General features: G+C 38.8%; 1 long non-coding RNA gene across 1 annotated transcript; it reads left to right on the forward strand.

Moving 5' to 3' along the window:
- Positions 1-11,130: 11,130 nt before the first annotated feature.
- On the forward strand, positions 11,131-20,917 carry LOC107521312. Its single transcript, XR_001599527.2, has 3 exons — positions 11,131-11,234; positions 19,891-20,012; positions 20,766-20,917. It is a non-coding gene; the product is annotated as an uncharacterized LOC107521312 (long non-coding RNA).
- Positions 20,918-24,355: the final 3,438 nt, after the last annotated feature.

Here is a 24,355-nt window from a genome sequence, read left to right on the forward strand (position 1 = left end):
TTAAGACTTGAGGTCTATTTATTAACAGGCTGCTTAGGACAGCATTTGCACTGTCATTTCCTGGAAATCGTACTAACTCAACACTAGCTAATCCATCATAGCTTCACAAAGGAGGTGATGACAAGCCTGCCTGTCTCCTGCACTTAAAATTGAAATTAGCCTGATTAGATTGCACAAAGAGTCCTCTGCAGTCAGCCCTGGTTGACTTCAAAGAATTCAGATACATGGAAGAAAAAAAAATCCAAAGCTACGAAGAGCTGAGAGTCTAGCACAAGTAATGTCATATTTTACTTAAAGATTAAAACAAAAGGCAGAGAAAGCAAAGAAAAAGAAAAACTAACCCTATTTTTTCCAAACAATTAATTTGAAAACTAGATTTATTCGATTAGTCTCTTTGTCGTTTAATAGTATAAGTGGCTCTCGATATTAGTATTCAAGTTTAAGTCAATTATCTTTATGTAACTTACAAAATACAGCTTGCTTTAGTAGTGAAGAAAAATAATATTCCTGAAATTCTGCTATACTTGCTGACTATACCATTTACAGTAGGTGAGGCAAATCTAACTGTGTGCAGGGCCAGGCAGGTGTGACGATGGGAGCAGTCTGATGGGGAATGGGTAAACTGAGGAGGACAGGCTTGTTTAAAGAGGCAGTGATGACTCAGCATCAGCCAATAGTTGCCTTGCAAAGGGCTGAATGAGCATTCATGATTCTAAAGACTGTCAAGAGAAGCCTGACAACTGGATTTTTATGTACTTTCTTCCAATTTTCCCACAGTTGAAATTAATTTAGAAATTAAAACACCGCGTGGATTAACAAATGAGTTATATTGAGCATAATTCATAGACTAATCAGTTACAAGGGTGAATGGAGCAAAAGACGAAAAGGTCAGGCTGTTAAAAAAAATTAGTAACTACAAGGAATCTCTGCCTCTTCTAAGCTGGAGAAATGAAATTGTTGCCCAGAGATCTGTGGCAGGTGCCTCAAGGCTTCAGATGCCAAGTTCAGTTTCTTATGCAGTAGTTTAGGAAGTTACGATCTGGGGCCGAGCCATCACTGCTGTCCTATAAGGTGCCACCATAACTCACACATCAGATGCTACAGCTGCGACTGATACTGTCATTACTTTCTGGATGATTCCCACTGCTACTCCTGTAGCCTCCATCATGGGGGAATCTCTCAATGCTGCTGCTGCTGCTGCTGTTGCTGCTGCTGCTGCTGCAATCAGAGTTGTTACTGCTTCCAGAAATGTTATCACTGCAGCATTCGTGTCACTGCAGCCACGACTGGAGATAACTTCAGACACTGGATGCAGAGAGTCACTTCACTTCTCCCCTCCTCCAGCTGCATGATTTTCAGCCAGCTCCTTCCATAAGCAGATGACAGAGAAATGATATGCCAATTTCTTTAACAGTATAGTTGCAAAATTCTCCTGAAAATATTAGAAAAGTAAGTCATTCGGTATATTAAAAATCGATCAGTGATTCAGAACAATGGGATTGGTTTTATCCACTAATGCAACTATGCTTTCACAATAGAAAGTCTTAACGTCATTCACCAAACTAACAGGTGGAAGGGGGGAAACCACAGGATTATAGGAGAAAATGCAAGAAAAAAACGATAAAATTCAATAACTTTATATTAAAAACTATGTTGTAAACATATGTATACCTTACTGTTAAAGTGTACAGCTGAAACGTATTAGATTTTGTTAACCAATGTCACCATAAACAAACAAACAAATAAATAAATTTTTAGAAGACTATATAGAATACAACTTTCTTAACCTGATCCATTTATCTATAACAAAGCCATCAACACTACGATATTTAATGTTGAAACATAATCAATATATTCTATCAAAGCTAGGAAAAAGAAAGAGATTTCTGCTGACACTACTTGTATTTCTCATAGTCTTGGAGTTCCTCGCCAGTGCAATAAGACTGGACAAAAAAGTGTTATAAAATTAGAAACAAAAAAAGACACAAATTGTCATTGTTTGGAGAAGCTAAAATTACCCATAGAAAAATCCAAGAAAATCTGTAGATAACACTGTTCAAATCAGCAACATTTTTAACTATAAAGTCAAAGTAAAAACAAAAAAAAAGTCAATGAAACCATTATAGAACATCAACTATCAATTAAAAATATTATTTAAAAAATATAGCATTTACAAGAGTATAAAACATTAATGTACCTAAGAATTAATCCAGAAAACATGTTAGACCTTTTACTTAATTTATTAAATGACATAAATACCTATACATACCTAATTTAAAAATAGAATATGAATGTACTTTATTCATGGATAAAAAGGCACAGAATCATGAAGATGACAACCTATAAATTTACAATTATTCCAATAAATGCTTCACTGGCATTTTTTTAGAACTTGATCTGAAAAATCATGTTGAAAAATCAATGGGCAAGAAGAACCAAGTTTATTTTGAAGAATAATACTCTATCAAATGTTAAAAATTATTATAATTACAATAATTAAGATTGCTTGCTTTGGACAATGATACACTAATAAGCCAATTGGGAAAAAATGGAGCATCAACTAATAGATTCATGGATATGGTGAATATTTTAGACATGTAATGTAACAAATTAGTGGAAAAATGATACTACTTAATAATGCTGGGATAATTGACTATCCATATATAAAGAAAGTCTATTTTATATCATATCACAAAAATCCATTGAGATTAAAGACTTAAATGTGAATAGCAAGTATTCGAAACATTTAAAAATATATATAGGAAACTGATGATTTTGGTGTAAGGGTTTATTAAGCAAATACAAGAAAATATGAAGAATGAAAAAAGACTGATAAATTAGACTATGTGAAAATTAAATTTCTAGGTACCTCAAATAAAGGTTAAATGCAAGCCAGAAAACTGAGTAAGATATTTACAAAATATGCTACTGCAAAATATCTAATTTATTATATATAGAGGACTTCTATGAATTAATAAGATAAAAAATCAATAGAAAAAATGGTTAAAGACTGACACAAAATTTCACAAAAGATAATTAAAATAAATGGTGACTAATTATGAAAATACAACTTAATAACTATAAGACTGTGATTTTTGCCAGTATGAAACTAAAAACCTCTGGTATGAATTCATATACTAAGAGAAGTTGAAATCTGCTACCTTAGAGAGTAATTTGGCAATATGTGATAAAGTTGAAAACAAATGTAAAATACATGTAAATGTATATAATACAATATATGCATATATAAATACACATGCTTTTTTTGTACTTTTTTCTATTTCAAGAGTATCAAACAAATTGCCAAGTAAAATCTAATATATTAGTTTTATCTGATTCAATAAAAAGAATAGCACCCCTATGCCCTTTCTGATGAAGAAAATTGCCTGGCATATTTCAAATATCAGAATTTATACCAAGATTTCTGTGAACTAAACTAATAAAAAGCTAAAGGAAAAACCTGAAATAGTAGTGTTATCAAAGTGGTTATAGGACAATGATTTCTATTTAATAAAGATTTGTGTATGTTTTTCTAAAAATAAATTATTCAAGGAAAATAGAATGTTCTTTTAACACAGGGGAAACACTCAAATGGCGTAAATGGATTTTTTTCCTTTTTTGAATAAAATAAATGTCAGTTACTTGGCCCATGCTACACCGAGCTAGATACACAGGAAAAAAAAAAATAGAATGTGATTAAATAGCTTCTCATTTGGTGCATTGTTTATGCATTCTGTCTTGATGATAATACACTCAACACAATCGATCACTGATTTTAATTTCCTTTATTGTGCTACAGACAGATGAAAAGAACAGAAAATTAAATGAAAGGACTCTTTAGCCAGGCTGTGCACTGTCTCTCCATCCAGATGGCACACACATCCTGTGTCCTCTGCAACGTGAGTTTGGCTAAGCAGCAGCACCCACCTCAGCCAGTCCATGTAGTTCCTAGCAGGTGGAGTTAGAAAGAAGTCATTACCTTACTCTCCATGTATGCGAGGGGATTATAAAGCAACGAATTCTCATGAATCACATAATAAAAAGTCTCATATTCTGCACGTATCACACGTTCTAAAAATCACAAGATCAATAATAGATGCCTTGACAGTACCGGAGACTCAATAGTCAAAAGTGTGTTTGCCGAAACTTTTCATTGCAATATGGTTGGTAATTCCTAGTTTTTTCTCTTCTCTCTCTCTTTTTCAACTGCATAAATGTTATTCAGAATTTATAATACAAAGTGAATGAAATTATTGTGCAGCAATGAAGACAATAATTAATTTTTCTTCATTAAGTAGAATAAAACCTAAAGAAATGACATATAATTTAACATCTGGAATTTCTTAAGATTTATGTCCAATGAGAATAGAAATTGTTTCTTCAAGCAACTTCTTCAAAATACTTGACTTTTTCTAGAAATTCATACTCACAGCCTCTTTTTATCTTGGAAACTGTCAATACAGCATTAATATAACTGTTTTAAAAAAGTAAAATATTTGGCGACTAAACAAGGATCCCTTCTTCTAAATGACCTTCTTTGATATTCACGGGAACACAACCTCTGCCTTCTGGAGTCCCCAAGTTCTCTACCTCTCAAACACCACCAAACACCCAGAGGGCGCTTATTTGTTTCTAGTTTCCTGCTGGCTGTGTGCTCCTGGAGGGACAGAGCCCTGACTTCTCATCCCTGTGCCCTCCAGGACTGAGCACAGCCTGCTCCATAAAATGAAAAGGAATAGTTGAAGAAAGAGAGAAAACGCACATTTGTATCCCTTGTCATTGAATCTCTGGATATTTCTGAATAGTCCACAGTGCATTTAAAATTTTTCATACTGTTCCTTGTTCTCTGTGTGATGGTCAGTCGGGCGTGGCCACAAGAGGAGACTCAGGAAAATAAGAGATTCAGGAAAACAAGGCTTATTATGCTCACAGGTCCCAGGACAGCATGCGAGGCCACATGAGGAAGACTCCGGGTCGTGAGGAGGCAGAAAGCAAGAGTGAGGGGAAAGCTGGGACTAGCCCCTCTCTTGGGGGTCCTATGGGGAAGGCAAGGCAGGGCGGGGGGAACGGTTCAGCACTGGCCAGTCTAAATAACTTCAGTTACTTGTAGCTCTCAGGCTGGCCACTTCTTCCCCATCTCCATGTGAGGAGGTGCGTACAGGAAGACTGGCAGGGTGGAGCTCTGCACGGTCCTGGACATGGAAGAGAGATTTGCCGGTGATGCTGAGATTCGGCACAGGCGCTCTGTGAGGGGTGAAACTCTTTATCTTGTGGCTCTCACAGCAACTTTACCCCAGTACCGCGCATAAAAGAAGTGATGTACGGAATCCTGCGCATCCGGATGACTTCGTCCTGAAATCGGTCTCAGGTCCCAGGCCACCCGCATCATGGACAATGGCGCCAGGGGAGGTGCTTTCTCTCCATTAGGACTTCTTCATAAGCCTCACCAGCCACAATGCTCTTTTCCACCGCCAGGACCTTCCCCTCGGACACAGGTTGCCCAGCGCAGGAACCTTCTCCTCCATGCACCCGTCAGCTCTGCATCCTTCAGCCCTGCCAGTTCCCCCCAGGGCAGGTGCGCACCTGGATGACTCTGCTCCATGGCCTGGCTCTTCCAACTTGTGCTTATTTTCTGCTGTGCCGCGCTGTACCGTTCCACCTCCCACTCCCTGAAGCCACAGACACTGAGTGGCCCCTGGCCCACGGGTATTCTCATTAGTGCAATGTGTCAGTTAAAAGAACCTAGGCACGCTAATTTTTCTCCTTTGGGATATTGCGGGACATCAGTTATGATTTCTCGATTGTTGCCATTCGGTGTTTTACTCTAAGGGGTTACATCAGAGGATGCTCACCTTCCCCAAAGTGTTGCTGCAATCTTTGTTTCCGATCTTAAAATTATTCTGTATCAAACTGGAAAGGAGAGTAAAGAATAAATGTCCATAAATAAATTCTGAGTATTTCCTCCCTTCTTCCGAAATGTTTTTATAAATCCTCCAGCCCGAAAATTCTTTCTCTGCAGCTCCTTGAGCCAATGTTTGCGATGTCTGAATTTGGCGTATGTCTTTCAAACCTGCTCCCAGTTTAATAGCTAGTGCATTGAGAATATAATCTAAAGAAGATTAATTCTAAAAATTACAATTTTTAGGAAGTAAAACCACTATGAAAAATTTAAGTCCACTTCAGTTTATATAAAATAGTTAGAATAGACTTCCTGCAAGGACAAATGATAGGAAAACAAATCGCTGAGTTCAAGGTCTCAGGTGCCTGCTTCATTCTCACCACGGACCCTGGATACCAAGTTTCGAATGAGACTGAAACCTATTGCGATCAATAATAATAATCATAAAAAGTATGTCCTATAACTCTGTGAACTACTTTCCATAAATTTTCACTTACTGGAATTGAACTGAAAGCAGTTCTGAGGCATTCGTAGTGTTTTTTTGTTGTCATATGGGGACATAGCGCAAGAAGCGCCCTTAAAAATTAGACCTCGAGGTCAAGGAGAGGAGAGAGACGGCCTTTGTGTTTCCTCCCGTCTCGAAATGCGACAGTGTGCTGAGTGGCCACCCTGATGGAAGGCAAGAAACAAAGATATAAAACGGCAGACATCCCCAGGAAAGGCAGGCAGCACGTGCAACAGAACAAATATAAAACATACAAAGGAACGGGAAAAAAGCTCTTTGCTCTTGTCACAAATACAATAAAACATCCAGCGGAAGAAAAGTGTGCACACAATGGAAGTCACTCTGTAACGTGTGACATTATCCATGTATTTTTGTCAGTAAATTGCTTCTCTTTGACCTCATGTGCCAGACAATTGGTACTTAATTAAAAACGAGAGAGTTTATAAAAAAGAAAGTGAACACAAATTTTTAAGTAGAATGATCAAACTACTTGGTAGAAGTCGAAGGGCATCGATGATTGCTTTAAATCACCATCTCAGACCGTGTAGAAATTATGCCTTTAAGCTTCCATTTCCATTTCTACCTCACAATTGATCTGAGAAATAATGAACTGCTGTTGTGAAGCACTTATATCCTTAAATAATGATCATAATAGGGAGGCAGATGATAGTCAATGGAGGAAGGGTTCTTTTCGGAGCTGAACAGGTTTTATCCCGTGACATCATCTCTGAGACTCAGGCTGCCTAGACTGGGATGATATTCTCATACCTGGACCTCTCCTGGGAGGCAGTGCCGTGTTATCTGTAGCAACTTTCAGATACCGAGTACTTGATCTCACTATCAGATCAAAGCTGCCACTCTCAGCTCTCTCTTGGGAGATACAAATCAAGAGTCATTTGTGCATCCTCACACCAAAAATTGAAAATTAGTTAACTATGTCACTCCACTTGGAACAGAACACTCACGGCATTCAACTTGCCATGGCATAGGATGTTAAAAAGATAAAACCTGTCTTGGCCCCTTGCTTATCAGAAAGAACAAACAGATAAATTGCAACTGACTAACACCGAGTGTCAGAAGTCTCACAGTGCCAAGTTGTTTATATTTTCTGCAATGCTCTTAATGCTAAATTAGAAAAGATGCTCGATACCATTGGAATTGACAGAGTGTAGAAAGTGGTATCAACGAAACTGCTCAGAAATAGAAGGGAAACGTCTTAAAGTCCTTAAAGTTTTAGCTTTAAACATCGAGTCCAAATTGATCTGTAGACAGAGAAAGACTCCCTCCTGGGGAAAAGAAAAGAAAAGAAAAGAAAAGAAAAAAACGCAGCCAAATGCTCATCAACAGAGACAAAAGATGAGCTTGGCAAACTCATTACAGTGCCAGTGAAGCTGTTTGATAAGCCACAGGACAGAGACAAAGCTCCCTGTTGGAAGAGCAGTATGAGGCTCTCCACTCAACCTGCCAGCTGCAGCTAACATGAACATCTCTTAACGAGATGTGCAGGGGGTGGAGAAATGAAGGAGCGATTCACTGAGTGAGACAGAAAGCTCTCGATCAGTCAAAGGCATTGCCTGAAATGTCTAGAGTTGGTTAGATGCCAAAGCCCAATGATGCGGGGAAAAAAAATCTGCCGTCAACTGCTTAGAAGAGATCAACATTCAACAGACCCAAAACTTAGCTAACTACTCACTTAAAATCCTGCACATCTGGGGCAGAGCAAGATTGAACAGCCTGAGCCAAATGTCACATATAGCTGAGATCACGAGCACTGAATATCAGAACAACTGTTTCTTCCTGCCTGACTCCATGCAGTCCTTGCAGATTAAGCTTGTTCAGAGCATTTGGGACTTTGCATTCGAGCTAGATGCATAGACTTGCACACATACCTCTAAATGAGTCTAAGTCTGCTGGTCTTGACAAATTTTACTTCAAGCTATTGAGAGAATTGGAGCCAGGAATCTAAAATGCTTAAAGAATCAAAGGAGGATAGTGCCGCTTTCAAAAGAGATAGATTTGTGACAACCACGGAGATGGTCCACTCACACCTCCCGTCAGGAGAACCTCCAGTGGAGGACTGACAGCCCGCGGCTCTGCACCCTGAGTGCCCTCGGGGACGCATGCTGAGTCCCTGCTTCCCCTGCTGCTCCCATCGTTGACTGAGCGTGGCAGAGCTTCCAGAGCCGGCCACAAATGCCTGATATGAGTCTCTTCAAACAGGCGATCTTTGCCCGGGGACATTGGATCAGCTTGGCGAGACTAGCTAAGGCCCTTCCTACCCAAGCCTTTCATTCCCTTCTCCTCTGACAGGTGCCACTCCCGTATGACAGTCTAAAGGCTCATCTCTCCTATTCCTAGTCCCTTCTTCTTTATCCTTCATGGCATTTCCTCAGTAAATCACCTGCGTGGCTAACCTTTCTGGGCAACTGCTTCTTTAAGGACCCAAACTATCACAAGTTGTATCTACAAACTATAGATGACCAGTTTTGGTTCTAAAATCTACAGATTCTACCTACAGAAGAGACAAAAGAGATTTATTGAAATGTTTGTTTAGAGTCAGAAAAGTACAGCGTGGATTTTCTAAGTGTAAGTTGTGTAATATTTAAATGATTTTCTTTTTCAGTAGTGTTGCCAGAGTAATACATGGGAGGCAGGCAGAAGACGTATATGTTTCCACGGGGCATCCAACGATGTCTTATACATGGCTATGCTTGCTCTATGGATGTTATTGAGCCTCGAAGGATGCAGGGAGAGGTGTATTCTGGGATGATGAAGAAGACTGAGCAGAGACCCAGCTGGCGAAAAGCTGCTATCTACTAGGATACTTCCGAAGCATTTACCATGCACCAGGCAGTGTGTTAAGCACATTGTATGCTATATGTGTGCAAATACATAAAACCAATCTGCAATCCTTCACATAAGCCTATGAAAGAGATGATTTGTTAAGGATGAGGAAGCCAAAGCATGGGCAGTTTGTTTCACTTGACAAAGAAGCACCGTTGGTTCAGGGCAATGATCTAAACCCAGGTCTATCATCCTCCAGCCATGTGCTAACCACACCCCCTGCCTCCTGTCTTCACGGGAGGATTTCGAGTTCAGTGTAGCACTGTGAGAACTCGTGGGAGATGCAGGTTTCTACTATACAATGTAAGGTCACAGTTTGCAAAAAACACCTGCCAGGCATTTTCCCACATACCAGCTTCATTGCAGGGTGGTCAGTGAGGGTGCAGACTGTGGGTCTCCAGCTGCTGTCTGGGCACTGACACAGATTCTCAGCGATGGGGTGGTGTCTGGGCAGAGTGGCCAGCAGGACAAGGCTCGACATGGGGTGAGTGAGGGTTAGGTCAGGGGATGATGTTGCTCCTTCTCCGTAATGCCACGTCGTAGTAACTATATCTCGTGCTTTCTTCACAACAACTTAGCCTACTTCTGATATCCGTTTTAACTGTGGTGGCGGTTCCAGTGAAGCTCAACCTGCCTTCTCGGGCTGCCAGCATCCCAAATAACTGAGCACTTGCATCTTTTGCCATTCCCTCGAAGGACCTTACCCAGCTTAGTGGGATCTCGTTTCAGCCTATGCTCACGCGCAGCCTAGAAGTGCAGAAAATTTATCATCTCCATTAGGGGAGGGGAGTCTTTAGATAATTCTGGAGCATTCACTCTGCCTCTTAAATGTCACAGCAGAATGGAGCTAGGTTTGATTACAGTAGCACCTAGATAATGTGTCCTTACGTTGGCTATTCATCTTTCCTCATCTTATTTTTCCTGCTTTTTCATTCCCCTTTCCAAAAAAAAAAAAAAAAAAGATATCTGCACTTTAATCCTTGTCACAGGCTCTCCTATTGGGAAAACTCAAACCAGGATAGGAAGTGATTCTAGAAAGTACTCAGGATAGGATTCCAGCATTGGGTGTATCACAGATCGTCACCCCATTTCTGAAGATTAGAGACGGGCAATGATCCTGGGGTTCCTAGCATCACAATGACTAAATCACATGAGAGGTGACCGGGTAGGAACAAGAGAGGAGGTTCTGATGTAGCTCTAGCACTGGGACAGTATGGGGCAAGAATAAATATGACGATTATGAAGCTGGGTAACTTTTGCTAACTGCCTTAATTAAGAAGCCTCGAACAAAAAAGAAAATCCAGGCTCGGGTTAGTCAACTGTCACCCCAGGGCATGCTGTGAGAGCCAGAAGGACTCACGGCAACAGGTAAATAAATATCTCCTACAGCCATGGGACAAAAAGTGCTAAAAATGCAGCCCGGAATTAAATTATAAGGACCAGAGCTCAATGGAGACTGCATGCACCACCTTGACAGGTATCCTCTGCCAATGTAAGGGGCCCTCGTGGGAAATAATGGCTCCTTGAGGCCTGAGATGGAGACTGTTAGGAGTCTGCATCGAACAAAGGTATAAGTAGAGTTGTCTCGATCCCTATCATTCCCAGCAACATATCTGCAGCTGTGTGCCCCACTGGATTAGGGGTTCAGGGGAAAAAAATATAACAATGAAAACTGAAACACATTCCACCAAGGGACAGTAAGAAATGGTTTCCTTTGAAACCAGCACTCTGATTGGTTATTTCGGACTCCTTTTTCAGAACAACGATGACAAAAATTATTGTATTTTTGAGTGTAATTGACTCTGATTTTACCTTCAGGAGCTAAGCAGAGAGTATGGCGGCCACTAAGGGGGTCCCCGGGGGTTCTCTGGTGCTTCTGTGCCTGGTGATTGATGAACAGACAATTGTACCAGCCACTACACACGAAGGGCAAGGCCGCCGAGAACGCGGATCCCTCTGGGATGCAGGTCTGTGTCGCTGCGCCAGGTAGGCACTTTGGCTCCACAGCAGTGCTGGATGAGGGGGAGGGAACTCTCGATGGGGCGGCTGCGGAGGGAGATGCTCATTTTCAATTGGAATCCTGATACCAGTTGTTGCAGTGGGGAGGACCACAGCACAGCTTGCTCTGCTAACCGTGCCTGCCTAAAGCTTTTGGACAGAAATTGTAATCAGTCTCCATCATGAAGAGGTAGCAACAGAGCGGCCTTAGTGAGAGACACGGCACAATATGAAGAGTGCAATAGGCTTGACTGTGGCACATGCCACTTGGTTTATCTCGTTTTGAGACTCACCTGAGGCGGACAGTGGCATATCAGCTCCGAGTCACCTTGCCGTACCTCAAAAAAGCAGGCTCTGAATCAATGCATCATGCTCTGGGGCTTCCTGAGATGCCAACAGAACTCGCTTGGCCTAATTGTAGGCATGGCCTGAAGCTAATACCCTTGGCAGTGACCTTCAACCAATGGGAGATGAGTGTCAGTGGATAAAGGCTTCAGCCTCTTGATTTTCATAAGGACCTTTCTGGGAAGTAGATTCTGCTCATTTCTCAGAGGTTCTAGATGAATTGTCCAATGGCTTTCAGCAGTAGAAAAAAACAATCCACACACTTCCATCGGCTTCTTCTGCGTCTTTCTGTCTCCCTCCTTTACTGAGGCTTCCTGAGATCATCTCTCAAATTACCTGCCCTGAAGCCCCTTCTACTTTCAGAGGAAACCAAACTAAAACAAACAAAACGTTGCCCAAAGCTTCATGTTTTCTGCTTTATAAAAAATGTGCTCACTCCCGCTAGAAGGGTAGCCAGGTCGAATACTGGATCAGGAATATTTATTATTTACAGCTCAGGAGCAGTATGAGTATGGAGTATGTGCCAGATTTCAGATTTCAAATGCTTTGCAGAATCTTCACAATAAAACTTGGTAGAGACGCTGAAAATCCACAGTCACAGCCAGACGAGTTATTGCTACCGGAATTTTTAAGTGACTCAGATAACATATTTTTAGAGAAAATCTACCCCAGAGCAAAATTGGAAGCATCAGAGGGAGTAGACCTTATAGGCCTATAATTTTTCACCTTTCAGATTCCCTTACATATCCAGTTCAAACTATCATTAATATTGCTTTGGGGCATTCTGAGTTGTCCCCAGTGAGCAGTCTGCTCCCAGCTCTAACCATTTTCTAAGAAACATGAAGTTCAAGCAGTGTCTAAAAGCTTAGATCAATGAGTCATGAAGAAGCTAAATGGGATGACTAGCCTTCACCTAACTCCCAGATCCCAAAGTGCACCACGGGGGTGTTGACGGATGCTCTCTGAGGCACACTGTTAAAACAACACTTAGAACTTAGCAGCCTCCAGCCCCAAATTATTTACTGAAACCTTATACAGTCCATAGTCATGCCTTTGAACTGTATGGTGTTGTCCTCATTTTTCTAAGCAAAAATATATATATATATATATTAAAAGTGAGTTATTTAATAATGTAGCAATCAGTAGTTTCTAAGTTCAGGAATATTTCATTTGCCTGTTTACAGTTGAAAAATTCAAACTGGACTGATGCATCATCCAAGACGTTAATTTTTTCTATGTGCTATTTCTTGCTCCGTTCCAGAAACAAATGGCATCAATGAGTTCTTTGAATGAAAGGCTTGGGCGTCTAGCTCTTGAGAGTGAAAGATGTTTTATTGCATTCAACCAACAGACCATAGAGATTACGAAAAACTCAAAAAACAGTGTTGTAGACAGTAAAAGAATACTTACTAATCCTTACTTATTTTGAATAAATAAAAGAGGAGGTATGGAATAGAAGGAGTGAATTGAGAGATTGGAACAGAGACTGGAATTGACATCTCATCGTGGGTCTCCGAATTACCTACAATTAAGGTGCCATTCCTTTATTCTGCAGCTGAGTTGAATAGCTTCTTGTTCAGAGTGCTCGTTGCAGAATATGAGTCTAAGAAATTTATTTTCACATATTACAAAATTTCCTTTGAAATGTGATGAAATGAATCCATTACTCGAATTATTTAAAATTATCTTTTCACATAGACATAATTCCTGAAATTTGGTGCGGAGCTACATCTCGAAAAACTAACAATTTTCTTAACATAGACGAATCTAATGAAAACTGGAGTTTATAAGAGGAGAATTACACTAATATAAATTCTCATAATGTTTGAAATGAAACACTGACACCTAAGTGCCGTTTTCTCAAAAATCCCTGGGTGCTTATTAAAAATCGAAGTTTCTGAATCTCATCCAGGACCACTGAATCGGAATGTTCTAGGGTAGGTTTGGGTATCTATAATTTTAAACAAAGCCTATTCCCATTTCCCCTAGACCAGCACATGACCTACTGAGTCCTAGGAAGTTTCCAGAAGCACAATTCTGCACTCAGTATTCTCCATCTCCATGTCCGGACAGCAGCAAGCTGCATGAAAATCTGATCATGAAAGCATCCTAGAGTTGGGATTTGTTTCTTTCACATGTCAAGAAGTCTGCATGCAGGTGCCTGGCCGGCCTCGTTCCAACAGTGCTGTGACGCCAGGGCCAGTGTCCGCAGGTCCTCTTGGCCTCTGCCTCATGATTGTCGCCTTACACCCAGGAATATTGCTCAGCAACCATTTTAAACCCCTGTTGTCACTCTCCAGAGGGCGCAGCCTCGGGCATGCACACAGGCACCCAGGGATAACAGCTGTACTCGTAGGTTCTCTTGGAATTGTCTCTTTCTCTCATTTTCTGTTAAGGTGCCTCCCTCCCACGGTCCTCTGTAGCTTTTAGGCTAAAGTAACAGCTGCCCTATCCTTCTCTTTGCAATAATGCCCTGGGACATAAATCTCTCAAAGGTGTGACTCCCTTTGCCAGGATCATTTCTGAGGTCAGTAGGACTTTTGTTTTTCTCCAGGGGACTTTTTTTTTTTTTTTTTTTTTTTAATCTCTTTCTCCTTCTCTGCTTGCCTCTGGCGAAGTAGTTAGGCTTCCATTTAGAGAGCTCTTCTCGTGGAGCTACAATCTCCTCTTAACAGCTTTCCTCAAAAGTCTCCATTTTTTTACAGTACTTTGCTTTATTATTAGTTTCAAGTATACAGTACATTGGTTAGACATTCGTATAGTTTATGAAATGATCCCGCCAATTACGCTATCTTCCCTCTGGTCCCACGCACAGCCAGGACGTCCCTGCTGACTATGTCCCCTATGCTGTGCTCCTCAGCCCTGTGACCATCTATCAATGACTGATTTGTACTTCTTTAACCCTTCCCTCCTTTCATCCAGCCCCCCCCCCACCCCATTCCCAGCCATCACCAGACTGTCTTCTATATTTGTGAGTCTGTTTTCAATTAGTTTGTTTTTGTTGGCGAGGATATCGAGAAAAGGGAACCCTTACACATTGTCGGTGGGATTGCAAACTGGTACAGCCACTGTGGAAAACAGTTTGGAGGCTCCTAAAAAAAAAAAAAGGATCTGCCTTTTCACCCAGCAATTGCGCTTCTGGGTATTTATCTTAAAAAAAAAACCAAACCACTAATTCATAAAGATCTATGCACTCCTATGTTCATGGCAATGCTATTCACAATAGTCAAGATCTGGAAGCAACCTAAATGCCCATCGACGATTAGATAAAGAAGTTATGGTTTATATATACAATGGAATATTACTCAGCCATAAAAAAATAAAATCTTGCCATTTGCAGTGGCAGTGACAGGGATGGACCTATCGTTATCATGCTGAGTAAAATAAGTCAGATGGAGAAAGACAAATACCGTATGGACCTATTGTTATCATGCTGAGTAAAATAAGTCAGATGGAGAAAGACAAATACCGTATGATTTCACTCATATGCGGAATCTAAGGAACGAAAAGAACAAACTAATTGAAAACAGACTCACAAAATCGCCATCGTTTTTAGAGGCAACCTTGGGCTTGAACATACACTCAATTCAGTTTTGAACCTCCGTGTATGAGTGATCTAGGGGAATGGGGGTTAGGACCTGCCTTACCCAGGTTAGAGACTTTGCCTTAAAAGAGGGGGCTGGGCGGAGGAAGAACCCCAACGTTTTCTTTGTGCTTAAAATTTAGCCTCTGCAACACAAAGCTGGAAGACAATAAGAAATCCTGACAGCCTGCCTGTTCCTTCTGCAAAGATACCACAGGCACTGACTAGGAGCTGTGAGGAGAGACAGCAGGCTATTTTCTTAACCGGATGCACCTGGAGCTGAAGCTTCTCACATGCAGAGTTGGGTGGGGAGGGAGGGAGCAGGTCTTAGTCTAGTGACACAAACTGCATTCTAACAAAAATTTAGTAGAATTTTTGAAGACGACGTTTCTTCATTTTCTGTTTACCCTTAGCACGATTTCCAAAGACTTTGCATGTTTTGTTTTGTTCCTTGATGTTCACCGCTTACAGTTGTGTTTCTGGGGAGTGGATCCGTGGGGCTCTTACACTGCCAGTGTGGGAGTCATCTCCTTTCTTGATGTTTTAGACCTGTTAGCACATTACGGAATTGACATTTCTATCTGTGATATTAGTCGCAAGTATTTTCTCCCGGTTTGTTACTTGTCTTTTTACATCACTTGAGGTGTATTGTTTTAGCATGAAATTTTAAAATAAAATTGTATGTAGCTTATTTCCCCCTTATTGGATTTTAAATTATAGTTGGAAAAGCATTCTCCACTCTCATGTTGTAAAATAATTCAAATCATTTTCCCCTAGTACTTGTATGATTTAATTTTACATTTAGATTTCCAATCATTTTTAGTTTATTGAAGTGGGCTGTGTGAGGTATAATTTCTAAATTATCTTGTTCTAAATGGCCATTTAGGTGTTCCAAACTAATGATTAAATATTCCATCTTCCTGTCAGGGATTTGAGATTGCACCTTTATCATTAGAAAGTTTTCCACATTATTTTAGTCATTTTCAGATTCCGTTCTGTTTTATTGGTGTGCAAGTCTATTTATGAGCTACTTCTACACTCTTTTAATTATAGAGGGCTTAATATTATGTTTGTAAGTGGTTAGCCTCCTCCAACTCAATTATTCTAATTTTTCAGGGATTTCTGAACAGTTTTTGTTTTTATTTTTAAATTTTATTAATTTTAGAATCAGCTTGGACAGCTCTAGACCAAGAAAAAAATTAAAATTCTTGGATAGTGTTGTCACTTTAAATTTATACATTAACTTGGAAAGTACTGATATGTTTTGATTTGAGTTGTTCTAGCCTAAATCATAGGTCTGCCCATTTGATTGAGCCTTTCTCCGCTTTTCAGTGGTATTTTAAATTTTTTCTCATTCAGATTTTTCATATATGTTACTAAAATATTTCTAGATATTTGTTGCTATAATAAGTGGTAGTTTTCTCATCTAATATATTATACGTTGCTCTGGATTTTCTTATTTTAACTTCCTAACTTGCTAAATTACTAATTTCTTGTTCGTATTCATTTTTTCACTGATGACCTTTGGTTCTCAAAGTATACAATTGCAGAAGCTTACAAATAAAAATAACTTTTTCTTCCTTCCTTTTAATCATTGTGCCTTAAATTATTGCTCTCGTCTAAAGGATTGTCTAATAATAGTAGTTGCGGATATTATAGTAATTCTCCCCTAGTTTATGATTTTAGTGAAAATAGAGACAATGTTTCCTTGTTAATGTGTTGATGTTTATTTGTCTTATTTTCCTGGAATAAACCCCACTTAGTCATGCTGCATCTTTTTTATAGTATTGTTGGATTCTATTTGCTGATTATTTATTTATAACTTTTCATCAGTATCTGTGAGATTATTCTGCACCCTGCTCATTCAGGTGGTTGTAATTGTTGTTGCAATCATTGTCAGGGTTGGGGATCGCTGTTATCTTCCCTTCATAAAATTAATCTGGAAGTTTTTCTTATATGCCCCAGGACAGGTTAAATAGCAATAGCACTATTTGTGCTTTGAAAGTTTAATATAAGTCCTTATGAAAACATATGAATGGATGCTTTTCAGGGATGTAGCACTTTTTTATAGTTCTCTATTTTTTCTAAGGACATTAAAATTCAAACTTTCTTTTCTTCCTGGGGATGGTTTTGACAAATTTTGATTTCCTAGAAATTTACCTTTTTTTCACTTACGATTTCAAACTGATTTGCAAAGAACTATGTAAAGTCTTCTCTTAGAAATTTATTTAAATTTCTGTAATTTCAAAAGGTACTTTCTCTGTCATTTTTTTATTTTGTAGATTTGTGTTTCCTTCCTCTTTTCCTGATTATGTTACCTACTAATATGTCTATTAGGTTGATTACTTCAAAACAGCTTTATATTTATGTTTTAGTTATATTTTCTTGTTTTCTAATTTATTAATTTCTATTTTAATCTTTATTATTTCTTTTTGCTTTCTTCATATTTATTTTATTCTTTTATTGCTTTAAATGTAGATCCCCTTCTTATTTTTATTTATTTGTATTAGAGACATGAATTTTGCTCTGCACATTATTTCAATTGTATTTATAGGTTCTCTTTTGTACAATTTTAATCATTTCTAAAATAAATCCTTCCATTTTATATGTTTTTCCCCCTTGTCTCAAGAGGTGTTTATAAGTAAATTTAAAATTTTGGCTATAAAGACTTCTTCCCTCTTTTAAAATCAACTTTTAATTTAATGTATCATGATCAGAGACTGTCGTTGAATTTTTTCTTTTTAATGAAGTTATTCAAATTTGTCCTATTTTTATATGTTGAAACATATATCCCTGCTTGTTAATTTTTGGTTCCAATTACTTGTCTTAGCTTGCCAATAGTTTGTTCAAATCTTTTGTTATTGATAGGATTCTGGGCTTTTAAAAATTTAATTCTTATACTTTTATGAAAGTTATTGCTCTGTTTTCTTTATACTCACGTTTTATATATACATTGCACACTTATAGCCTTATTTACTAAAAACCATCATTATGCAACATTTCAGACAATCCAAAACTACAGAGAAGAGTGTAACTAACCCTCATGTACCTACCACTGGGTTTTAACAGTTCTCCACTCAAGACCAATTTTACTCCATCTCCTCTTCCATAAGCCCTCCAGCCGCTTCCCCTGCACTATTTTGAAGCAAATCATAAAATGAAATAGGAAAACTTTCTTCTCTTCCTAGTCTCTTAAATAGTTTAAGTAGCACTGGAATTATTTAATCTTTAAAAGTTTGTCAAAATTGCCCCTCAAAACCACCTAGGCCTAGTACTTTTTTTCCGGGGGCGGGAAAGAGGGAGAGTTAGCTAAATCTTCTATTTCTTTAGTAATTGTTCTGACTTTCTAGAGGTCCATTTTAATGAATTGCATTTATCTCTAGAAGATCATGCATTTGATCTAGTATTTCAAATATACATAAACAGCATTACAAAACGTTGTTTCTCATGACTTAAAAATACTCTTCTATTTTACGGTCGAGTCCCTTTTTATATTTCACTATTATAAACTTTTGCTCTCTGCTCTTTAAAAACCACTGTTAAGAGAATGAAAAGGCAAGCTTCAGACTAGGAGAAACATTTGTAAGTAATGTGAAAATGGAACTTTTTCCAAATTTATAAATAACTGTCAAAATGATAAGAAAACAAGCACTCAAGTAAAAAAAAAAATAGACACAAATTTTGGACAGATCAACAAAGATATATGAATGGCAAGTAAGCACATGAAAGGAGGCTCAACATCATTAGTCATTGAGAATTGCAAATATAAATCACAATGAGATACCACTTTACAGATCCTAGACTGGTTAAACAAAAAACAATACTGATGAGAATGTGCTCTCAGAAATACAAAATATCACAATTACTTTTTAAAGTAAACCTTCGCTTACCATCTCACTCCTTCTAGTTGAGATTCACACAAAACCTATACACAAAAGCTTATAGCTGATTATTCATAATCATCGCAAATTGGAAATACCCTCATGTCCTTCAACTGGTGAATGGATTTTTAAAAATATGGTGCATTAGTATAATTAAATACTTCTCAGCAATTCCAAACAAATAAACTGCGGATACACACAACGACATGAATGAATCTAAAATACACTTGGATAAGTGAAAGAAGCCAGATTTAAAAGGTGATGTACTATATGTTCCATTTAACGATACTCTGGAAGAGATAGAACTACAAGGAAGGAGAATATGTCATTGGTGGCCAGGCTGAGGGTTTGGAAGAAGGTTACTGGCACAGGGACCTCATGCAGAAATTTTAAGCTGCTGATGGAAGAGCCTGTATCTTGATTGTGATAATAGTTGCACAACTCTGTGCACTTGTCAAAACTCACAAAACTGTACACCAATAAGAGTGCATTCATTGTACTTAAATATAAAAAAAATATGAATAAAGTGGGTAGGAAGCAGGAAGGTACAGAGTACAGATAAAAAAAAAATTCGAAAAAAAAGAAAATAAAGGTGTTGTCTATTTCTTGTTTTTGCCACAGAAATCATTCTTCCCCCTTCTTCACACCTCTCTGTGTGCCAGCAGGCTGACTTTTTAAAGCTATGTTAACATAATTCCCTTACAATTGGTCTTCTGGTGGGCTTGGCCGCAGGGGCAGGGAGGGGAGAGGAGACAGGGAGGGGAGGGGGCAATTATGATATTGGAGGAGGGAGAAGGCGGAGTCGGGATACTGATTCTCCTGGCTCCTCCCTTAGGGGACTTCCTCAGGGAAGGAGTGATCTGGCAATCACTAGGACGCCTCTGGCCATTCTATCAACAGGCTTCTCCGCGCACGTTCCAAGCACTTCTTCCGCTGGTGCCTTCTGATCTAGAAATGGTAAAATTCCTACTGATATTAACAATTCTTACTGATATAAACCGGCACTGTCTTTGCTGGTTTCCTTACCTCTGCCCATACTTTTAAAAGTATTTCTCTATTAAAATCTCTCAAATTATCTAATTTAAATTGGCCATCCGTTTCATGCACAGACTCTAACTAATACAGTGAGTGAAGACTTGTGAGAATGAAACTAGCATGTCCCTGGGACAGTGAGGAGACCAGCTTGACTGGAGTAAGAGGGTATAATTTGAATAACTGAGAAATAAGGTAGATTGCATATATAGAATGAGGCCATGATCAGCAAGGTCACAATAAACTAGGTTAATTTTAATTATGTCTGGGAAAATGAAATCATTGGAAACTTTTGAGCAGAAAATTGATATTAGTAAACTAATATTTGATAAAGATTGGCTATATATAGCATGCAAGATAGATTGAAGCAGGAAACATGGAGCTTAGAGGAACATTTAAAAGACTGATTGATATATGACGTATAAAGTGAGGGAAACTACACAATAATTATGCTGCGGATATGGCAAGCATAGAAAATTAGGTCTTGGAATGTACATACATACGTGATAGGAAAGAATAAGATGAGCAAAGGTGACTTTGAAGTTCGAAGTCTGGGTGACTGGAAGGAAGAACCATGATGTTATTGGAGGGCGACGTTTGTTGGGAGGTCAGACAGATTTATAAAGGAAGATGGTGTTTGAAAGGTAAGGAACTCATACCCTCACACTTCCATTTCAGGAATGAGCTCTGGTTGGTGGGTTTGATTTCAGCTTGGAACATATTTTTTCCCCCATGTTAAAGAAAAATCTGAAGTTATAAACTCTCACTGACAACAAGCAGGTGACTCAACGTGCAGTATTCAGAATCTGATTCCAGGGATCATTGGGAAGAGAAGCTCCAACTCAAGGAACAAGGTAAAATAATAATTTCCGTGACTCGATGTAAACGTAATGGATCAGCTGGATTGGTGGTTGAAATCAGGGGACTTGTAACTTGGAAAATGTAAATACTACCCAAACCAAATGGAAGACTGATAACAAGAGCTTATCTCACAGCAGCTATAGCACACATGGGGTGGAGGCAAGTGGAATTGTTGTACTAGTCAGTCAGTTTGTTTACTTGGTAGTTTATCATGCAGACAAAGGCTAATTGCTTAAGGGTAATTCGTCAGCCTAGGAAGGAGATGGTGTTTAGATTCAAAGAGCACGGAAATATGCAGTCTCACTCTGCTCCAGTTCTTATCTCTGATTAGCAGTGATCTAGATTTGGTTCAGTATGTGGGAACCCAGCCATTGGGATCAGACTACTGCATCTGGCCTTTGAGGAACATGGTTTAATAGTAAGCACAGGTTTCTCGCGCAGTTATTGATACTTTCGCGGCAAATGTGAAGTTGAACTTGAAAAGTGGGGCGGGAGGGAAGATGAAGATGGAGGACTTCTTTGAACTCAAGTGGGCGAAAGGAGGCTGCGGAGAGAACATACCTCAGACTGAGACTTGTGAAGAGGCCCAGGATTTTTCCTCGTTTTTTTTTTTTTTTTTTTTTTTTTTCAGTCTCTTCCAGAGCCTAACGCAGTACTGGATTTAGAGATGTGCATTAAATAAATGTTGACTCGATTGGTACTAACCCAGAATAAAAGCAGTCCTACATTTAAACTAGGATTCTATTGCTCAAAAAGTCATAAGTTGTAAGATTCAGAGACCTGAAAAAAGATATTTCAGTTCTGAAAAATTTGACATGCTTCAGGAAGCACAATGTGGGATCCGCGAATAGATGAGGGCGAGTAAATGGCTTTAGATAAGAGCAGCTGATTCGACAAGACAATATATATATAGCTCAACCAATCCTAAAGGAATAAGAACGAACAGGCAGACTAGAGTTAATATTTTATGTTTTTCAAAGAAATCCCAGTGGTGATGAAGATTAGAGTTAAGAAAAGACATAGCAGAGAAGACTCAGCAACTCAGTGATTTCTCTAACTTACAATTGAATCAAGTATAATGCAGTAGATCTGCTCACATAGACATACCTCGTAAGTTTCACCTCAAAAGATTAAGAGAAGACTTAAGGGGACATTTCAATGACTGATTTAAATTTCATCACCTCCAAATGAGTAAAGGCACTCTAACAGAGTACATGTAAAAACCATCTTTTGAAGTACATTGCTGAACTATTTTTTCCTTGGGTAAGCTTCTCCAGCAGCATTTCCCAGCGGTCAGAACTTCATGATTCGATGTTGACAGTGAAATCCTGAGTTCACATTTTTATCATTGAATCAGAAAGCTCAGAAGAATTGCTAATACAGACTCTAAAAGAAACCTAACAAAAATCTAGTTACATTTCCAGAATCGCTTGTTACTTTATTAGAAAAATATATATACCTGGATACTGGATTTCTCAACTGTAAAAGATATCATCGTTTTGATGCTTTTTCCTTAGATCTTCTTCATTGATTTTGTCCAGGAGGATTTAAGTAATAGTATGCAGGCAGTTTACATGGGTAAACCCCAGGAAAATTAGTAAAAGAACATTCTACTCTTTAAAACATATTCATTAATTGCCTGTAGCATATCATAAATGGCTGTATCAATTTTCCTAACAACAGATTTTATTATGGGTGGACAAAGTTTACAATGGAAAAAATTAATTTTCCCAGAATATATTTTGTATACCTTGATTGAGGAATCACTCTTGTTTGTTCTTAACTGTCCTGACATAAAAATCTGGAGAAGTGCCCAGAGGCAAAGAACAAGTAGCTCCCATACTACTCTCAGCAGTAAACTCACTCAATATTCAAATAGGCAAACTCATTTTTCACAAAATATACATCAAGAAATAATGGTTTTGATTTTTACATAATTAATAATAGCAAACAACTTGGCTATATTAGGGTATTTATAAAACTCATTATAAAATGTAATAGAGCAGACAATAAGGGAAATTTTAGGTAGATGAGTAGACAAGGTTTTATTCAGTTCTTGATATTTCACAAAAGTATTAAAGTGACAAAATATTTAACAGAAGAGATAGAATAAAGTAACCTACTTGAAGGGGCATTTCATTTATTTATTCTCATGTGAGTGTGTGTGTGTATGGCCATGTGAGATATTTTTATTTTTAAATTTTATTTTATTTTCATTTTTTATTAGAGTATAGCTTACGTACAATATTATATTAGTTTCAGATGTACAACATGGTTATTCAATATTTATATACTTTACAAAGTGATTACCAAGATAAATCTAATAACCATCTGTCACTATACAAAGCTATTGCATTATTAATGACCATATTCCCTGTTCTGTACATTACATCCCCGTGACTTATTCGTTTCATAACTGGGAGTTTGTAACTCTTATTCCTCTTCACCTTTTTCTCCATCCTCCCTCTCCTCCTCCCCTCCAGCCGACATCAGTTTGTCCTCTGTATCTACGAGTTCGTTTCTGTTTTGTTTTGTTTGTCCCTTTGTCTTATTTTTTAGATTCCACATGTAAGTGAAATCATGAGGTATTTCTTTTTCTCTGTCTGCCATATTAAACATATCCGCGTTGTCACAAATGGCAAGATGTCATCTTTATTCATGGCTGAGTAATGTTCCGTTGCACACAATCCATATCTTCTTTATCCACACATCTGTCAGTGGACACTTAGGTTGCTTCCATAATTTGGCTACTGTAAATAATGCTACAATATTGAAAGAGTGGGTTTATGGAGAAGGGGTCTTGTGGAGCTTAGTGGCAGAATCCCGCCTGGTCATGAAAGCCAGGTGCTCCAGAGGTGTCCCCATGGGAGCTATGTGCACCCATCTACTGTAGTTGGGCTGAGACTAATGAGGGTGTGCAGGTGGGATGGGCTGCCTCCCAACCTTGCTGGCTGCAAGGCCCAGCGCTGACTGCTGTGGGTGTGCTGGTGCGCAGGGGCCGCCCCTGCCTCCAGCAGGTCGCTGCTTTGGCGTGCTTCTGTGATACCCTGGGGCCTCCCATCAGGTGCTGGGGGCGGGGGGTGAGGGTACTACTTTGGAAGGGCCCAGTGAAGTGGCATTTCATTAAAAAAAAAAAAAAAAATACATGTTATCCTATGTAAAAGCTGATTGATAGAAACCTGAATCGATTCTTTTCTTCAGGCTTAGAGAAAAGTATAAATCCCCTTGGGAAATTTTCTCAGCTTTCCTCAAGGCTGCAAAACTTGGTTTTACACAGATTAATACCCTTAGAATTTCATCCTCAAAGAAATGTTTAATAACCTAATGGATTATGGTATAGTGCAAGTGATTCTGATGAAATCTTATCTTTTGTTTTCGGCACAGCCAGTGACCTCATATAACTGTAG

This window comes from Rousettus aegyptiacus, unplaced genomic scaffold, assembly GCF_014176215.1.
Source record: "Rousettus aegyptiacus isolate mRouAeg1 unplaced genomic scaffold, mRouAeg1.p scaffold_m13_p_15, whole genome shotgun sequence".
Classification (NCBI taxonomy): domain Eukaryota; kingdom Metazoa; phylum Chordata; class Mammalia; order Chiroptera; family Pteropodidae; genus Rousettus; species Rousettus aegyptiacus.